Source organism: Tupaia chinensis, unplaced genomic scaffold (genome assembly GCF_000334495.1).
Source record: "Tupaia chinensis unplaced genomic scaffold, TupChi_1.0 Scaffold000023_1, whole genome shotgun sequence".
NCBI classification, from domain to species: Eukaryota; Metazoa; Chordata; class Mammalia; order Scandentia; family Tupaiidae; genus Tupaia; species Tupaia belangeri.
Genome location: NW_006159453.1, coordinates 4,125,863 through 4,142,918, shown reverse-complemented (window position 1 = coordinate 4,142,918; position 17,056 = coordinate 4,125,863). Strand labels below are relative to the sequence as shown.

Genomic DNA, 17,056 nt, shown 5'->3' with positions numbered 1-17,056 from the left:
CCGCCGCAGAGTCCGGCTCGGGGACAGCTCACTGCTCCCCAGCGCCTCTCCAGCTGGCCGCCTCGCGCCCAGAGGTAAGGGCAGGGGACCCGCGGAAGGATGCAGAGGGCCACCCGACTCGGTCCGCTAGGCGCGCCGGAGCCAGGACTCGCCCGCCTCGCTCGCGCCCAGCCTCCTCCCGGCTCTCCCACAGGCAGACTGTGGGCGCCTGCCCTGAGCGTGGTCCTTAGAGCCATCCGCCGCTACAGCTCGAGAAGCCGCCAACCATCCCACGCTGGCCCCGGCGTCGGCACGAGGGACCCCAGCCCCGCTCCAGGCTCAGCGTGGCCGCCGCAGGTTCTGCGAGCTGGGCGGCGGCGGGAGTGGAGGGGCACACCGGGAGAAACGCGGCCGGGGCCGGGGGCGGGAGCAACGCGGCCGCGGCCGGGGGCGGTCGCGTTCTCGCCTGTCTCAAAAACCTCTTACGCCCCCGGGGCCTGCCCTTTCTGGTCTCTTCTCCTCGCACCACCCCCGAGTACCTGAAGTTAGCACTTTGGGAGGAGAGGAATTTGAAGGTCTCCGAAGGGAACCGAGAGCACCGTCTGCTCACCTGCAGGACCAGAGCGGGGAGGGGAGTTGAGCCGAATCGGGTGGGCCCCAGAAGCCAGGTGTCTAGGCCAGTGGTTGAGGCCAGGACCGCTGCCTTCATCCCAAACCGAGCTCGCTGCTCTTCCCTTTCGGGCGGGTTCCCAGCCAGGAGGTGGCTGCGGATGGAGTTAGCGACTCAGAAACCTTAGGATGTGCTCTGCAGACGCTGAAGCCTTTCTGGGCTCCCTCGGCCGGTGGTTCCCTCCCCCACCCAGCCGGTGTACATCGGATGCCACAGTTTCTTTGAATCTCCTACCTACCTGGCTTTGCAATTGCCAGACACCAACCCCACAACCTCATGCACGTATTTCAGAGTGTTCTGGCCAGACTTCATTTGGTTTCAGATTCTTTGGGCATTTGAACAAACCAGTTGGGAAATATTTTTAAATTCCCATCCTCTTTAAGCTAAATAATAATAATAATAATAAGAAGAAGAACCAATCAGTCTTTGTAGAGTGAGGAGTTTGGGCAGAGAAAGGCTTGAATTGCCCTATTTTATGCAGCTTTTGAGGGAGGGAATAGGTAAATCACTGTCCTGGCTTCCTCACATACTACTTACAAGAAGCGAGTGTAAGTGTTAGTGTAAAAGATGTACCCTTAAAGTGGTCACATTTCCGGACAGGTGTATGGTGGTTTCCTAAGGCATGGGCTGGGCTCCAGCATGAACAGTCATTAAGATGTCATGTGGATGAGATAGGAGTAAAAGCGAGGGTGGTTCACTTAGCAGATACCGTAAAATCGCCAGCACCAATAAGATCTACATTTACACATACACTTCATGTCTTCATCCTCTGTGGAAAACCTGTAAAGCCAAAAAGTAATCTGAACTTGAGAAAATTGTCTCAGGTTCATAAACCATGTGTTGGGTTGTGGACAAACATATAGGTTAGGTGTATACAACTCTCATCTACAATTACTTGAATTTCTTGTGACTTGCTTAACTAGGAAGAGCCAAGGGTGTAACCCTGATTTGCTTTACTTGGGAAAGATTAGCTTAAATCTTGTCTTGGGATCAGTTTATTGTTTCCTTTGAAAGGGAGTTGGGGGGCAGTTTCTCAAGGGTGGATTATTTTCTGTGGTTTACATAATAAACTGATCACAGATAGTGTCTACCAGCCCAATGATTGTATCAGGTAGCAAGCATATTTAATATTTTTCTTGTCAATAAAAGTATAAAGCTTTTCTTAATGGTGCTAATCGCTTATTTCTCAGAGACTAGGCGCTTTATTTAATGAAATGTGTTTTTTTTCTTTTTTTTGGGAGAGGTTTTGGCTATAGGGCGGTGCACTTGCCAGACAGAGAGAGACAGAGAGACAGGAAGTGAGAAATCACCCCCCAGGGGGGATGGCCATGCCACAATCCCTTCTCCTCCATTCTCCTCTTGGGATCTTGGGCACGCACGCAGACGTGTCTGGCGTGAGTTTAAGCCGGCGGGTCCAGTACTCGAACCACAGTCGACTACATGGGAGTCCAGTGACATAGCCATTACGCTAACTGCTGGTCCCATGAAATGTGTTTTTAAAGGAGATGCTTTTCATGGAAAAATACATTAGAAACTGTAAGAGGAGTGAATGAAATTTTTCCACTTATATGAAGTTCATCTTTTAAAAACAATACCAAATTAGACATTTTTCAGACTCTAAGGTCTCCAATTTTTACCAAATTGGCACTAAGTTTTTTTAAAAGAATGATTAACTTAATTTAATTTATTTATTCATTCATTTATTTTAACTTTACAAGAGAGGGATACAGAGAGAGAGAGAAAGTGAGAAAGCAAGCCACCAGGTCCGGGACTCAAACTGTGGTCGGCCATGTGGGAGTGTCCAGTGCCTTAACCACCATGCCACCTGCTGGTCCCCACCATTAATATTTTTAATAGTCTGTAGTATCTTATGTTATAGTCGCCTATTAACATTATAATAATGTCCAAGTTTAAAGAGAAAGGAGGTGGTAACTATACTTATTTTGTCAATAACTGTGAATGATTTGATGATACAATGATTTAATATGGCACATTACTAATAATATAGTCTAGCTGTGATTAACACTCATTATCTCATATTCTTATAACAAAACCTTTAGTAGACGGTGCCAACCACATCTTACAGCAGAAGCTCGCCATTTGTAACTTGCCAAAGACCGTACAGTTCAGTTAATGCCCGAATGAGGCCAAGCCTCCATAGACTTAGCAATGGACCCTCTTCTGTTATCCGAGGTTGCTGCTTTTCTTTAAACACAGATGCGCTGTGACCTGACTGGAATGACTGTGTGAGGAAAGGAAGGTCTCGAAGTAAAGTCAGCTCTCTAGTGTTTTCTGCATAACTAGTACATAGCAGGATTAGAATTTGGAATCCAGGCCACCTGTCCTTACCACTGAGCTCTATTAAATGACTGATAAAGAGAACAAACTTTAAAAAAAAAAGTTTATTTATTGATCTCTTCCTTGAGAGAAGGAGAGAAAAAGAGACAGTTACCCCCAACAAGGTGTTCCCACTATGGTCCATACCAGTCTCAGCCAGCCTGGTTTACGGGCACACACATGGGCTCTGGGAGGGCCTGGAGTGTGAACTCAGGACCTTGCCTATGTGAATCCAGTTGGATTATTGCTGTGTAATACCTGACCCCAGGAGCTCTGTCATTAGATGCACTTTGGCCTATCAGCTATTCTCATCCACCTGATCATAATGGTCTCATGGCTGCATCATACCTCTAAGAATTTATGTTCTGTCCCTTAAAGTGTTCTCTTTATCCCCAGTCCTGGATCACTCATGGAAGCATATTACAACCAGTGAGGGTGACATTACTCGGGAGATATCCTTAAATCCACTTAATTTCTGTCAAAATATAAATCAGAGGCCAGCCAGTGGCACAAGGGTGAAACACATTGCCCTGTGAGTCTGTCTGATGTGGGAAGGTTCCAGGTTCCAGTCCAGAGATCTCCCTGCTTATGCCAGGTAGGAATAAAAGTGATGGTTCTTTTCAAGGGTGACTGAAGCTGGGGGTGGATCACAGTGTCAGGGCTCTGTTGAGGTGCTGTTTCTGTCTGTCTCACTCATGGAAGAAATAAATATATAAACCTTAGACATAAACCAATAAATAAAATATAAATCATTCTAGATTGGCATAGAGTAAAGAACATGGCCTCGAGATATGACAAGCTGGTATCAAATTTCGGCTCTGCTGCACTGTAGGTGTGCAAATGAGCTGACTTTATGGAACCTCTCTGAGCCCCAGTTTCCTCGTGTGTGATGGAGTTAGTAAAGCCCAATTAGCTGGATTGCTGTGCTGATGAAATGTAATACTGTGTATAAAGGACAGCTCCAGGGACCAGCACTTGGCATAATGGCTGTGTCGCTGGACTCCCATGTAGTCAACCACGGTTCGATTCCTGGATCCCGTGGCTTAAACTCATGCCGGGTGCGTGTGCGTGCGTGTCCAAGATCCCGAGAGGAGAATGGAGGGGAAGGCATTGTGGCGTGGCCATCCCCTGTGGGGGGTGATTTCTCGCTTTCTGTCTCTCTGTCTCTCTCTGTCTTTCTGGCGAGCGCATGTGCCCTATAGCAAAAACCTCTCCCCTCCAATCAGTCAATCAATCAATCAATCAATCAATCAATAAATCAATCAATGAATGACAGCTCCAGCCTTGCAGTAGGTTCTCAGTGAGGGTTAATACCAGGGTCCCTAACACTGATGGGAATTTCTGCTGTACCTCATGTGTATATATTTCACATGCATGTAGTGATTAGTCAGTGCTATCAGTGACTCACTCATCTTACAGCCACTTGGAGGTCTGATCTAGTTTTTAGCATCTTTAACTTTGGAATCATGTCCTTTTATGGAAGTCTTGAGTTAGAAGCATATGCTCACCTTTTGTAGTTTCTCCTTTGCTTTACTCTGCATAGTTTTTAGAACTTTACTAGCAGTATTTCAATGGATTGGAATTTGTACTTTTTGGCAAACACACTTTCCTGTTTTCTGCTTTTCATGGTCTCTGCCTTGCTTATCAGTCAGGGTATAATGACAACGTCATTATCTCCCCACTACATACCTAACCCTTTATCGAGCCTCTACCAGTTGAAATTCTCCATCTCCTACAAGGCTCAACCTAAATTCCACCTCCTTCCTGAACCCATATTGCCACTCTCTAAATCCTTTGTGGTTCACTTACAGTTCAGACAACTCGTCCCTCTAATGATTTTTTAAAACACAATTTTCCAGGGAAAGATCGTAAACTCTTTGAACTCAGGGACACTTTCTATTTCTTCATATTATTTGCTTAGCATAAAACATACATGGTTTGCGCCAGCCAGGTGGAATGGTGGTTAAGGCAGCTACATCTGACATGACTGACTGCATGATTTGAGTCCCAGACCTAGAGGCTTGAAAAACACACTGGGCACTGTGTATGCATGTGCAAGATCACAAGAGGAGAGCATAGGAGAAAGGATTGTGATAGAGCCATCCCCCTGGGGGACAATTTCTCACCTTCCCTCTCTCTCTGGTGAGTGCATGTGCACTATAGCAAAGACTAAAAAAAAGGCAATGATCCAAAAAATAAAGAAAAACAAGTGCTGGCAAGGCTGTGGTGAAAGTGGAACTTTCCTACACTGTTGGTGGGAATGTAAATTAGTACAAACACTATGGAAAACAATATGAAGGTTCCTCAAAAACCTACAGATATGGCCCAGTAATCCCACTCCAGGGTATTTACCCAGATGATAGGAAAGCATGCAGGCATAAAAAAATCATTTGCAGGGAACCAGCAGTTAGTGTAATGGCTATGTCGCTGGACTCCCATGTAGTCGACTGCGGTTTGCGTCCCAGACCCAGTGGCTTAAAACTCACGCCGGGCGTGTGTGCGTGCATGCCCAAGATTCCGAGAGGAGAATGGAGGAGAAAGGATTGCGGCGTGACCATCCCCCCTGGGGGATGATTTCTCGCTTTTTGTCTCTCTGTCTCTCTCTGTCTGGTGAGCGCACACGCCCTATAGTGAAAACCTCTCAAAAAAAAAATCACTTGCATATTCATGTTTATTGTAGCATTATTTGCAATTGCTAAGACATGGGTCAACCTAAATGTCCAAGAACAGATGACTAGATTGAAAAAATGTGTCACATATACACTATGGAATACTGCTCAGCCATAGAAAACAATGAGATCCTGATGTTTGATGCAAAGTGGAGAAATATAAATTATTTAATGCTAAGCAAAGCAAGCCAGACTATGAAAGACAGACATTGTATGTCCTCACTCAGTATATACCTAATGTCTGCACTCTATGGCAGAAACTGAAAGATTTGAAGGTATAATAGCAGGGAGAGCAAGCTTAGATACCAGAAACCGTTCAGGAAAGGGTGGGTAGTGTGTGTGTGTGTGTGTGTGTGTGTGTGTGTGTGTGTGTGTGTAGGGGGCGAGGGTGCTCAGGAAAAAACAACAACACATGCATGCTGGGAAAAACCATGTTGCAAGCTGTAAAGATGTATGATGATTCAATTAAAAGGTAAAAATAAAGAAAAAAGAAAAACTAAAAAATACTTTTAACTCACAGACAGTTTCTATTTCCTGAATAAAAGACATACCAGATATTCTAAGAGAGATCTTTATAATAATTAGGAAAGACACCCAAATTACTTTTCTGTATTAGATACTTGTTCATGGCACCTTTCTCATTATTTTGAGAATTGTTCATACCAGCCTTCTCTACCGATTTAACTATTAAATTTACTAGAAGACTATAGTTCTTCAACAAACCCTTGGCCATAAGGTACCATATAAAACAATAATGTTTCTTTAATAAATTGCTCCTGGGGTTGTATAATAATATCACTAGGTTGTAAATATATTAGCACATCAAGTGTATGTTTGAATAGTCTGGCATTTTAGATGGGATGATGGTCCAGCTGGGTTTCTTTAATTACGGCAGTATTTACCTGAGAGGAAGTTATGCTTGCCTTGGAGACAATGGTAAGATAATGACCAAGGAAGATTTCAGACCACGTTGAGTGGGAATGGGAGTGATCGTGGCAAAGTGTGGAAATTGCAACCAGAAATGAGCTTCATCAGAGACTTAGCACAGGCAAGAGACTCGGACATTCTCACTACAAATACAAGGGATGGAAAACATTAAAAGGGAGAGGAAAAAGAAGCAAAACATGACTATAAAATGGTTTGACTTGAGCCTGCTAGATATCAGCCATTCCTGGACTGTAAAAATAGGAGAGAGACTCTGGGGTCAAGATGGGCAAGAAAGGAGAGAAACTGATGCAACCTTGAACATCTAGCACTTTAGTCAACTCCTACTTGCTCCCAGGGCCAGCACAGAAGGCAGGAGGCTGATTTCAGGGCATTGTTTAGGGTAGAAAATTTGGCAGGAAATATTGAAAATTTCAAATGACTAAGCTCTTTTCCAATATCACACATGAAACCAAATACACCCTGGACTGAATACTTAGAAGCGTAACATACTATCACAAATTTTGGGGTGTGAATTTAGTTTCACTTCCTGGTGTTGGATGGGTGTCTTTTAAAAATATGGCTCTAGGGGCAGAAGAAGGCACAGTGGTAAAACACAATACCACAAGGCTGACCTTTGTGAGCAGTTTCCGGGTTCATGTCCGGAGAACTTCCTGAATATGCTAGGCACACTTGTGCACATGGTCTGGGGCTGGCAGAAGTTAGAGAAAGAGCACAGCATCCAGACCCTGATGGGGGTATGGTCTCTGTCTGTCTCTCTCATGCACATAAAAGAAATAAATGAATAAACTTAAAAAGAATTCTTAAAAATTACATTATATCTAACTGAATGGCAGTTGATTGAGAAATGGTAATTTGGGTACAGAAAGTGAATAGGGTTCAGGGAAAAAAGGGAAGAATCGACAGAATTAAAAAATCAATTTTAAGCAGGACATTTTAAAGATTAGGAAGGTAGCTGTTCCAGATGACTGAAGTATTTTGAGTCAAAGGAATCTAGAAGAGTTTTAAATATTCTTTCAAGAACCTTCCTAAGGACTCCAAAAAACAAAAGCTTTTTGTACATCAGAGAAGATTGGATGGTACAGTAGGGAGGAAAGTTGAACATATGAAGTTCATAGAGAAATGTGTCTCAACCTTTGTTTCATTACATCCTCACTCCACAGGCCATTTTTAGATAAATTGCAATAGCCATAGATACACTGATTATCTGTTTATGTACTGTAACCCTTCAGTGGACCAGCAACCATTTTTAAGATTGTTTTTACCCTACCTCCCTCCCAACTGACGTTCTCTTCTCAAAACACACGGTGCCGTGTGGTTCTATAATCTACTATGTCCAAAATTCGTAAATGGGGCAGTTGCAACTGAAAGACAGGAGGAACAGTCAATGTAACATAATTTTTGCACAAATGCATGTGATACATTGGATTACAGATCCTTTGGAATTAGATGAAATTTATATGTAAACATTATAAGATTAACTTGTTTTAATTTCACACTTGCACAATGCCTGGGGCATAGTTACCCAAGAAATAGTCATGTTCTAAAGTCTTAGTGATGTACTTTACAGTCATATTTCTTACCTATTATCATGGTGCAAATTCATTTCCTTTTCTATTATTAAGTTCTGGTAACAAAATTTGATAGTGTACTTGGAAGTTGTCCTTCTTAATTCGGTCATGAGATATGTAAATGTTAATATTTCTATATGCAGAAATCAGGAAGAAAGCATATAAGTAATTATAAATTAGGAACAGGCATATAAAGCATGGAATCAGGACATCAAAGCAAATTCTAGGTAAAAGTCACTAAATAAGCTAAATATATAAAAACTCATGGGCCCTGTACACTTTCCCTGTATTTTAAGAACTTATCAAAATCAATACAACTACTAACCAGTCTTTATCAAGTATCTTAGACGTTTATAACAATTAGAAATTGACTCATTATTTATTTATTTATTTATTTGTAAATGGAAAGATGTCACTTATAAATCCAACTTCTGGAAAAATACTGTGGAGACTTACACAGTTAATCTTTTTTTTATTATTTATTATTTATTTATTTTAATTTACATTTTATCACATGTCTTTACAGTTTACATTTCTATTTTTCTTTTTAAAATATTTTTAGTATACATTTCTTTTTCCAACACAAAAACCATGCATGTCAGTCAAGACAAGGATATTACTATATACATTATCATCAGCAAGTAGTTTCTCATTTTTTTTGTCAATTAAGCATACTTGTACCCATTTTTTACTTCCTGTTTCCCCTCCCTCTCTTCCATACTAAACTTTTTTTCCCCCACATTTTATTGATTCACAAAAGATATTAAAGTGTGGACAAAGCTAGAATCTAGTGACAAGTGCACTGTAATAGTCTTCTGAAACAATTATTTTTCCTCTCTTTAGACCCCCTTTTACTAAAGAGAGGTGTAAACTAACTTATTTGCAAAAAAAAGAATTAGGTTAATCTTCATTTGGTCTGTTATTTGCACAAAGCCCCATTAGAATTCAATTTCTGATGCAAAGCAACAGATTCTGTTGTATTATTGAATTTATGTAAATAACCATTCTGCCACAAAATAATAATGCTCACAAATTTTTCCAGTGGCAAAGGGATCAGGAAGGGAGAGAAGTTTATGTTTCGATTTTAAAAAATTCTTTTTTAAAAACAAATTGCTGAGCCCATCTACTCAAAAGAAAACAAAAATCCTTAAATCTGGAAGACAAAGCATAGAAGAAAATCCTTAATGTTTTGGAAAAAAGGCATAGAATTTTTTTTCACCAGTTCAGTCTCGTATGATCTCTTTTGTTGAATTTGCAGTGTTACTCTGGTCTGACCTTTCCCTTAACACTCAACATTATTATTGATATTTTATAACTTGTCCCTACCATTAAGTTAGCCTTTCTCTTGGTCATTTTTTGTTCTCTTGTTTGTCTATCTTTAGTTTTCTTGGTATAGTATTCCCTTCAGAACTTCTCAAAGAGCTTGTCTGGTGTTGGTTAATTCTTACAGGTTTTGTTTATCTGAGAATGTTTTTATCTTTTCTTCCCACATGAAGGATAACCTTGCTGGAGTATTTTTGGTTGAAATTGTTTCTCACTTAACACTTTGAATATATCTTCTCATCCTTCCCTTGCTTGCATTGTTTCCCATTAGAGATTCGATGTTAGCCTGATGGGATAGCCTTTGAAAGTAACTTGACGTTTTTTTCTCTTGCCAGTTTTAATATCTTATCTCTGTCTGTGGTTTGGTCAATCTGGCTATGATGTGACTTGGAGAAGATCTTCTTGGGTTTATTCTATATGGAGTCCTTTGTATATCTTGGGTCTGGATCTTTGAATGCTTTTTTTAGGTTTGCAAAGTTTTTTCCCAGGACTTTATGGAATATATTATCAATGCCCTGATTAGTTTCTTCACCTTCTGGGATACTGATGATCCAGATGTTTAGGCGTCTAATGGTATCTAGTATTACTCGTATATTATTCTCACTTTTTCGGGTTATTTTCTCAGTCTTTTTGGTGGATTTTTCTAGGTCAGAGGTTCTATCTTCTATATCTGAGATTTGATCTTCTGCATGATCTAATCTGCTTTTTATACTTCCAAGGGAGACTTTGATTTCCTGTATTGCAGCCTTTATCTCTAAGAGTTTCGTTTGATTCTTTTTTGTAGTGTATATTTCCCCTTTCAGATCATGGAAGAACTTCCTCACCTCCTGGAACTCATTGTCTCTTTTTCCCCTCCATTTTCTGGAGTTTGTTGTCTCTCTTCCCTTGCATCTGTGTTAGCTTTATCACTATGAATATCCTAAATTCTTTATCTGATATTTCTAGGAGTTCCATTGTACTATCTGTGGGTGATGAAAGGCTGTTCTTTCCCCTTGGGGGAGAGATATTTTCTTGATTTTCCATATTTCTTGTGCCTTTACAGTGCTGGTTTCTGGTCATCTGATGGATTATACATTACTTCCCATCTTCTTAGAGTTAACTCCAAGTGTTAGAGGCGTGCAAAAGGAGATGGCCTGCAATTTTTCTGCAGTACCATTTCCCTGATCCTCACCAAGCAACCTGCACTTTTGTCAGTGGAGCTGGATATTACAGAGGCCTCACAGTTTCAAGAGAATTGGGGCACCTGGGCTGAGCCGTGTGGCTGAGCCGTGGGGTTTAAAGTTATTCAGATGTTTTGCTTCTGTGCATCTACACCTGCCTAGACATTCAGTGTGTAGAAGGTGAGAAGCAAGGTGAGAAAGTCAGGTGAAAGAAAGGAAACAAAGGGAAAGGGACAAAAAAAATGAAAAGGGAAAAATTTTATTTAAAACAAAGGCAAAAAAAATGAGAACCATGCTGCGTGCTGGCAGGTCTAGGCCCACCTCAGATGCACATGGGTTCCGAAATTAGCAAGAGAAAGGAGAGGTCAGAGACAAGAGACAGTACCTACAGATATAAAAAAGAAACCCATATATATGAGAGAGAAAAATTTCAAGAGAAAGGGAGAGGCAGAGGCAGAGGCAGAGACAGAAAGAAGACAGAGACCAACCCACCTGGCTTTCCACTGGATGTTGGGCTGGAAGGAAGGGTTTAGGGCAGAGGCTTTTTCCAGTTAAAGAGGCAGGACCAGGCTCACCTCAGATGCACATGGACTCTGGCTTTTCACTGGGTGTTAGGTCCTTTTTATTTTTGTAGAGAGTTTTGCTATAGGGTGCATTCACTTACTGGAGAGACAGAGACAGAAACCAAGAAATCACCCCTCAGGGAGGATGACCACAACAGTCCCTTCTCCGCTCTCTGCTCAGGATTTTGAACACACATGCACACATGCCCAGTGTGAGTTTTAAGCTGCCAAGTCTGAGACTTGAACCACGGTCAACTACTTGGGAGTCTAGTCTAACCATTATGCCATCTGCTGATCCCAATAACGCATTAATTTTTAAAATAACCATGAAAATGATTTCGTTAAGAAAACATTGTGAGGCTAGTTGTCAGTCTTCTTTAACATTCCCAAGTTCCAGTATAATATGCTTAGCTGTGAAGTTTGGAAATACTATCCAGCACAGTAACTTTTTAGTTAAAGTACATCTCGAGGATTATTGAAACCAGAAAGTAATCAGTTAAGGCTCTAGCAGCCGGAGGTGTGTCCAGGGTTTGAATTTGAGTTGAGTGTTTTGGCATTTTATCTAAGGATCTGGATGGCACAGTAGAATGCATACTCCTGATATTATGTGTAACTCCATGGTGGATAGAGTACCTCGTTGTTAAAGCAAGGATTGAAATGAGCTTGGCCAGGTAAAATAAAGCAAATGAAATTAAAATGAAGGGAAATTGTCAAAACCGAGCAATTAAATTCATTTTAGAAAAGTACAGGATGCTGCCTTGAAGAAAAGCCTTACATATACACTGAATTTTGATTGTTTTGTTTTGTTTGTTGCTGTATCACTAGTATTTATAACAGTGTTCAGCATGTAGTGAAGGATTAATATGTACTTTCAGAATGTAAATTAATGAAATATGGGATGGAGAAAGACTAACTATGTGGCATTAGGGCAAAAGTAAAATTATTCCTAAGTGGATGGTAATGAGTGAGTACTAAAATGTTAGAAAAAAATATTAGGAAAAAAACACATCACTTTTCAATTTTGCTACAGGATATGTGTGCTCACAAGAGAGAGAGAGAAAGCAAGAAAGCAAGCCACCAGGTCCAGGTCTTGAACCATAATCGGCCATGTGAAAGTCCAGCACCTCAACCACCATGCCACCTGCTGGCCCCAGAATAAAACTTTCTGACCAAGTAACTTATGTCCAAGTCTTGAACATATGTCCAAGTTTTATTTCAGTTTTATGTATAAAAGGTTTCTGGTAGGTTGACTCAAAAATTCATTTTTATGGACATTTGATAAGAAAAGTGGATGGTTATAGACTGGTCCTATGGCCTGGTGGTTAAGAGAGTTGGAACCCACATGACCAGCAGTGCAATTCTAATTCTGGCACTGGCAGCTTTAAAAATATACCAAGGTTGTGTGCATGCGTGCCCACAATCCTGACAGGATGGAGAAATGGGAAGTGATTATGACATGACCGTGCCCCGCTGGGGGATGCTTCCTCTCTGTCTCTCTCTCTCTCCGGCAAGTACACATGCCCTCTGGCGATTGGAAAAGAAAAAAGATTATCTTTATAATCTCCTGAGTATTCACTAGTGTGTGAACAGCTTCTTCTATTATTTCATATGGGATGTTTCCTTCATTTCCTACTGGAAATTTTATGAGTTCCAGAATTCTAAGCAGTGTGGTAGTTTGGAGTAATATTCTAAGGAATGGAGTTCCTCAGCCCCTAAAATTTGGTTTCTGACATGTACAGTATTATTTGATAATATATCAACCAGAGATTCAAATTTTGATGTAACTGCAGGCATAACCAGTAGTCTGAGGCCATGACAGTCAACAGGGCCCGATGCCATGATCTTCCCTCAGTCTCAGCTTGCCCAGGTCATGCCCACTGTACAGAGGGGTGACTCTGGATGAGAACCTGGAACCTTCCCATGTGCGCTGGCCTCCTAGAGTATCATGTGTACCACTGTGCAGCCCCGTCAATGAACTCTTTAGTGGCTAACGATTTTAAATCCTAAACAGTATAGAAAATTCAGCTTTTTAGAGGTACAGGAAAGCAACCAGAACCAAGTAGGAACTGGAGGAAAGCTGGTTCTTGAGAGGAAGGAACTGCCTTGGATAAGATTTGAGTTATAGCTTCTCTCTTGAAATGGTTACCCAGTCCGTGTGGTTCAGAACTGCTAACTCTCAACCCAAACACTACAGTCATGTTTTAAAAGTCAGAGGGTAGAACTTGAGCCTTCTAGAGAGCCTGGAAACTGAAGGGGAAGTCCTGGGAGGAACAGGAGTTACACAAGAGGGAAAGTACTACAGTCTCCATGTAAACTCTGACCAAGTTTTCACTCCAAGGAGGCTGAATGAACAATGACTGAAAAGCTGGGTGACCTCAGCAGATGTTTTAGTGGCTGCCCACCACAGGAGAGATAGCTTAACATTTGAATATAAGCAAATGAATGGCCTGTTAAAATGAAAATCAGTATTTTTCAGAAGAAGATAACAGACTTCAAAGCTTTTATGACATGTCATCTGCAATGCCCAGTGCGAATGGTTAGACATGAAAATACACAAGGAAATGTAACCCATAATCAAGACAAATATGGTCAATGGAAATGAACCCCAAGATGATTCAAATGTTGGAATTAGCAGATAAGGATCTAAAAATTGCTATGATAATAATATGAAAAGAAATGTAGTCATAATGAATTAACAGATGGACTCTCAGCAAATAAATAGAAATAATAAAAAACAGCAAAAGAGGAATTCTGGAATCAAAACCCACTGAATGAGTTTTACAGAGAATTGGATATAGCAAAGTAAGGAATTGAAAATCTAAATATATAGCACTAGAAATTAAACAATCTGAATTATAGAGAGAACAAGGGTCAAAACAGAGCCATAGTGACATGTGAGGCAATATCAAGAGTGTGACAATGTCCTGGAAGAAAAAGAGAAAAAGGTGAAGGAAAAAGAAAAGAGAAATGGGAAAAAAACTGAATAAATAATGACCATAAATGCCCTTCCTCCCCGGTTTTGTGGAAAACATAAGCTTGCCCATCCACGAAGTATATTATAATACCATCAGGTTAAATACAACACTCTGTTCTTAGGTTTATCACCATAGTCTAGCTGCTGGAAACTAAAGATAAAGAGGAAACTAAGCAACCAGAGAAAACAAAAATGCATTTTGTACAGAGTAACAGTCATATGGATGTTGACTGGGCTTTTCTAAAAAACAGTAATAATAAAAGAATAGAGAACAGAACAATGCTGTCACTGAAATGCTAGAGTATATTCTCTGACCACAGTAGAATGACCACAGTAGAATGAAATTAGAAAACGAAGTATCTAAAGAACCCTCATCTATCTGTAAATAAAATAACAAACTTCTGTACATCCTGTGGGCTAAAGAAAAAGTCAAGAAAATTTGAAGATATTTTAAACTGATTGATGAGAATATAATATTGAGGGAGTCGGCAGATGGCATAGCGGTTACATCGCTGAACTCCCGCATAGCCAAAGGTGGTTTGAGTCCTGGACCTTGTGGCTCGAAAATCACACGAGGCTCGTGTGCATGCATGACCAAGATCATAGGAGGAGAAGAGGGGGGTGATTTCTCACTTTCCTTCTCTGTCTCTGTCTCTCCCTCTTGCAACTGCACACACCCTAAGGCAAAAACTTCTTTTTTAAAAAAATACAACATTGAAATTAATGGACAAAAATGATGAGACATCACATCTGGAGACCTCTCTGAGTATATTAGGAAGGAGAGCGCTTATTTCTAGGACTGGCTGAAGTTAGCAGTGGATCACTAAGTCAATGCTGTTAACAGCTTTATTGATTGAGATGTAACTTATGTACCATAACATTTATTTGTTTACAGTATGCAATTTAATGGTTTTAATTAAAGCGCTATGCAACTGTCACTCTAATCTAATTTTAGAACACTTGCATCACCCCAAAAGAAAGCTGTACCCATACCCATTAGCTATCACCCCCTACTCTGGACTTACCTTGCACTTCTCTCAAGCTCTAGACAGCTGTGAGTCTATTTCGGTCTCTAGAGATTGCCCATTGTGGACATTTCATGTATGTATGTGGTATCTATATTATGTGGTTTTGCATGATTAGCTTCTTTCACCTAACATGTATTTCAGTTTCATCCATGTTGTAGCATATGTCAGCACCTCATTTCTTTTTATTATCAAATAATATTCCATAGTTAGGGACATACTGCATTTTGTTTATCTATTCATCAGTTGATGGACATGGGGCCATTAGGAAGGTACCTATGAACATTTATGTACAAGCTTTTGTGTGGACATGTTTTCACTTCTCGTGGATAGTTATGTATAGAAATGGAACTGCAGAGTCGTATGTCATAATGTCAAACTCAGTGTTTGACATTTGGATGTGAATAAATAATTTTTGCATCATATACCAAACTAGAAAAAAATCAGTGCTAAGACATTTAACTGTCTTTTTAATGCAGTTTAACAAAATAGCTTAATTTGTCCAAGTATTCATTATTGTCAGGGATATCAGCTGTATTTTAAATTTTATATAATTCGCTCACACTTGTTTACAAACTACTATTACAGCACTAGTGTATTTCTTTATGTTTTGGATTAAAAATTTTGCTGAAGAAAAACAGAAAGGGCTGCTGAAAGCTGATCAGATAGCTACTTGCTATTTGCATATATTTTTGTTCCTTATTGTTAGTGACCTGTAAATTCTCTTTGTTCGTTTTCATTGTTGTTATTGTGTGTCAGAGGAAGGAAGACTTTGCAGATTCTAGATATATGTAAGTGCTTATTAGCTTTTGCCTAGAAACTGTTCTCTCTGTTTATTTGAAAGGCTTTGCCGTCTTATTCATTTCTCTTTGGAAGAGAGTAAAATAACTTTTGAAAAGTAAAACACATCATTTCAGGCACTACTCTTTTGCCCAAAAGAGTGATAGGACAGCTATCTCGTAGACTGTAGATCCTATCTGTTTTGGTCTATTTCGAGTTATTATTTTAATTCACCGTCAGCCACAATCCTGACAGAAATTGTCTTTAACCCTTTCTCTCCATGCTTTTATGAAATCACCCAGGCAGCTTTCTCCTTTCATTTCAAAGTGAACCCATTTGTTAATGAAATGTTCTGCTAGAATACAATGTTCTAAGCAAGTAGGAAGCTTATGTCTTGGAGGTACTCAAAAGACCCACTGATCAAAAAAAACAAAATACTATAAATAATGTGGAGACACAGGCAAACCTCTGAACCAATTTCTGTATATGGTTTTAACTGTTAAACAATGCAAATATAGATGCAAACATACACAGAGACCCACTGCAAGCAAAACACAAACTAACTTAAGACATTTGTGGAGTCCAGCAGATGACATAATGGTTTCATTGCTGGACTCCCACATAGTCGACTGTGGCTCAAGTCCCAGACCCAGCAGCTTGAAACTCACACCAGGCACATGTGTGTACATGCCCAAAATTCCTAGAAGAGGGTGGAGGAGAAGGGACTGCGGCATGGCTATGCTCCCAGGGGATGATTTTCACTTTCTGTCTCTCTGGCAAGTGCACACACCCTATAGCAAAATAAATAAATAAATAAATAAAGCAAAACAAAAAACAAAACTCTCTCTCTCTCTCTCTCAGAAAAAAATAGACTTAATAAATAAAAAAAAAGAAAAAAATAGACTTCTGTGAAGGCCATCAAAGAGTAATTTTCAAAAAGTTAAACATGATTTTAAAACAAGCATAGAATATGGCAAGGATTTATTTAACTCATAAGTAAGAGTGCCAACAGAAATACTTCAAAGAGTAACCAAGAAATTATTCCAAAAAGAATGTTAGA

The 17,056-nt window shown here is 40.2% G+C and overlaps 1 protein-coding gene across 2 annotated transcripts in view; it reads left to right on the top strand.

Moving 5' to 3' along the window:
- LRRC8C (leucine rich repeat containing 8 VRAC subunit C) overlaps positions 1 to 17,056 on the top strand; it is an 88,816-nt gene that overhangs the window by 1,037 nt on the left and 70,723 nt on the right. Inside the window, exon 1 of one of the 2 annotated variants that reach the window (XM_006140166.3) lies at positions 7 to 74. The exons of the other annotated variant lie outside the window; for it this stretch is intronic. The gene's annotated coding sequence lies outside the window, so the exon portion shown is untranslated. Of the gene's footprint in view, positions 1 to 6; positions 75 to 17,056 lie in introns of those variants that run through there. 2 annotated transcript variants of the gene reach the window in all.